Genomic DNA, 3,709 nt, shown 5'->3' with positions numbered 1-3,709 from the left:
TCGAAGAAGTTGGACAAGGCTCAACGGAAATGGCCTGCCCATGAGAAGGAATTGTTTGCGGTGGTCAAGGCACTCAAGGAGTGGCGACACTACCTTGGGAGACACTTCAAGGTTTATACGGACAATGTGGCAACGAAACACTTATTGTCATAACCCGACCTGAGGGGAAAACAAGGTCGGTGGGCCAATGTTTTGGCCAAGTTTGATTGTGAGATTCTGTACAAGCCTGGGAAGAGCAACATCATGGCAGATGCGCTAAGTCGAAAAGCGAGCTTGAAATTGGCGATATCTAGCATGACAGCAACCTTTTGGGATGATGTGCAGACTGCATATGAGAACGATGGTCTAGCACAAGAAATGTTGTTGAGGAATCTAGAGGCACAAGAAGCTCACCAGAGAGGTGAGTTGCAAACGGAAGAGAAAACGAGCTATGCGGAACGCAACAGACTCATATATTACAAGCAAACGAGGGTGTATGTTCCAGAAGGGGAACTAAGGAAAGTAGCCTTAGAAGAGTGTCATGACGGACCTCTTGTGGGACACGGCGGAGTGCCCAAGACAATGGGCTTACTCAAGAGGAAGTACCATTGGCCAGATATGGCCAAGGACGTCCAAGACTATGTAAAGACATGCCCAACATGTCAGCAGGTCAAAGCCATGACTAAGGCTAGTGGGGGCTTGTTACAAAGCATCCCAATTCTAGATCGTCCGTGGAAATGTCTTACAATAGACTTCATCACGGGACTTCCCTCAAGCGAGTGGTTCGATGCGATATTCGTGGTGGTGGATCGATTTTCGAAGATGGCACATTTCATACCCACCACAACAGAAATGGATGCAGAAGGTGTGGCGAAGCTGTTCTTCGAACAAGTGATTCGAGTGCGGGGAAGGCCGGAAGAGATTATCTCCGATCGAGATAAGATCTTCACTAGTAGGTTCTGGAGGACACTCCTAGAACAATATCGCACCAAGTTGAAATTCAGCACAGCCTATCACCCGCAGACAGGTAATGGGTATTAAGTCAAGATTGATGGCACTAACACTTCTTGACAGACGGACAAACGGAAAGGGTGAATAGGCAGCTGGAGGATTATTTACGATATTATGTCTCGGGAGACCAGACCGATTGGGTAAGTCATTTGGGACTTGTGGAAATGTGTTATAACAATTCACCTCATTCGAGCATCGGGGTGAGTCCATGGGAAGTCATCAATGGGTGAGTTATTGAAGGTCCTATGGAACTTGGCGTGGCCGAGTATCATGGAGAGTTACCCGCAGTGGAGGCATTCACGGCGGAAAGACTCAACATTTGGAATCTAGTGAGGGATTCCTTGGAACGAGCTCAACAAAGGCAAACCAAGTACGCGAACCAGAAGCGCTGGGATGTAGAGTTCCAAGTTGGGGAGAAGGTATGGCTGAACACCAAGAACCTCAAGCTACCAAGTGGGATCAGTCGGAAGTTGACCTAAAGGTAAAAATGCATGTATTCCTGTAAATGAATTGATCTTGAGTTCCTTAAGCACGTTCGTGGGGCCTTATGAGATTGAGGCTCAAATCGGTAAAGTGGCTTACTGTCTCCGACTTCCTCAAGAGATGGGGAAGATGCACCCCGTGTTCCACGTGAACTTACTCAAGCCGTATTTTGAGGATCCGCTTCGCAAGGACCAAGTAAAACCTTTACCTGAGGTTATCCAAGGGGAAGAGGAATACGAAGTCGAGGCCATCCTCAATGCACACAAGAGCAAGCGACAAGGATGCAAGGTGAGAGAGTTCCATGTGAAGTGGAAAGAATTTCCACACTGCGAAGCAACATAGAAACCGGAGGAGAACCTAGCGAACGCGTGAGATCTAGTGGAGGAATTTCTTCAAGGTAAAACTCTATGTACTTATACAAAGTTCAATTTAAAGTATCAATTTGAGAAGTTGAGCAATGGCATATGTTGGGACCCGAAGGCGCGCCAAAGGTAAACTAATTAACATGGGTTAGCTAGGTCGACCAGGCGTAGGGAACTACGCCCGACTCCCTGCGGGGATGTTGAATCCGTAGACATATTCTATGGAGGTTGGGTTTGAGTCCCAACCCCCTAGTAAAGCAAAGCTGGGTTCAAGTCCCGACCCTAAACCGCTGGCAAATTGGAAAGGAAAAATTTGTGGTTTACACCCAGGAAGTGCTCAAGAGCAACTCCCACTCCTGAAAGGGAAACCAACTGTGGTGCTCCCGGCTCATGTGGAGTGGTGCCCCACTTGAGTACCATGCAGCTCATTGATCCTCGCCCTTCCTAACGGCTTGGACCTTCCTCTGGGATGGAAGTGGGGGGGTAGAGGTACCCATACCGGGCCGTTAGGCCACGGTGTTTCGCCCCGGCGTCCTGAAACAAGTGTTGCACCCAAGACTTGGGATTTAGAGGGTCCCATGATCAAGTCTTGTGGTACCAAGGGGTGTTAGGAACCTAGAGGCTTGGTGTGCTTGGCTGCTTGTGCATGCAGGGAGTGTAGCCGAACCTTAAGTCTAGTCTAACCCGGGGAGGGGGATTGGGATAGATTTGGGAATCCGTGGATGGATGGTTAACACTCCCTTGTTCGTGCAATGAGTAGCTGAAACCAAGTAGGACCAAGTAGGAGCTGGTACCATAAGCGGGAACCTTGGCAAGGGGACTTAGCAAAAGCCAAGGCAGTGTTAGACGGATAGACGAGGTAAGCTGGCAAATTGGAAAGGAAAAATTTGTGGCTTATAATCGTAGACCCAATCCTCCAAAACTTGATAATCCCGCATGCCTCTGAAATTGGGTGGTTTCGGGGGCTTGAACTTTGAAACTCGTGCAACCGGGGGCGGCTGCAGAACTTCATCATCTTCAGAACTTGAAGAGGAGTTCAGTTGCTTAGGCTTAGCTGGTTTAGCTGCCTCAGTCTCTTTCTTCCTCTTCTTGTTCTCCTTCTTCAATTTGTGAATCTCCCTTCGCAAATTCTCGATCTCAACTTCCTGAGCCATACGCTGCAACGCCGTAGCATCTGGCTCTTCCTCTTTTGACTCAGCCTCAGCCTCTTCCGCAGCATCTCTAGCAAGAGTTTCCTCCTCTCGATTCGCCCGTCTAGAGGTTTCAGCATCATCAGCACGGTTCCTCTTCACCATCCTGCTAGCTGTATGCATACCTCTATCAGTAACTGAACATGCATACAACGTTCTTACCGAATGGTGCAATCCAATTAATCCTACACAGGTCACTTCGGATCTACTAGAAAAGTCTCTGCGTATGCAACTTGAGTCAGAAAATCCGACAAAAGTTGGATAGGAATCACTGAGACAATTTCTTTGATACCAAATGTAGCGCACCTGAATTTGGAGCCGAACTCCAAGCCCGTTGCGCTATGAAACGAGGGTCTGGTATAATCCCACGAGCACCAGCTCCCCGTATCTAGCACCTACACGCAAAATGGTGTCAGATGGAGTCTGGCACAATTTTGGCATACCGGTGGCCTAACGCGAGGAGGAGGGTACCCCATTGACTAGAGCAGCGTGGAGCTTGGGCTTAGACCCAAGCCGGACACAGAACAAGGAGCGACACAGCCCAGCGGGAGCCAAACTAATGTCTCAGGTGGTCAGATATGCATTCCAACCACTATCCCTACTATACATTTAGAACCCCCCACAGCCCCTCCCCCCCCCCCCCCCCCTTTTGATTTTTTTTTAGTTTTGGTTTTTTGCGGGGGC

The sequence above is a fragment of the Selaginella moellendorffii genome, unplaced genomic scaffold, assembly GCF_000143415.4.
Source record: "Selaginella moellendorffii unplaced genomic scaffold, v1.0 SELMOscaffold_36, whole genome shotgun sequence".
Classification (NCBI taxonomy): domain Eukaryota; kingdom Viridiplantae; phylum Streptophyta; class Lycopodiopsida; order Selaginellales; family Selaginellaceae; genus Selaginella; species Selaginella moellendorffii.
Note: the sequence above shows the minus strand (reverse complement) of the source record.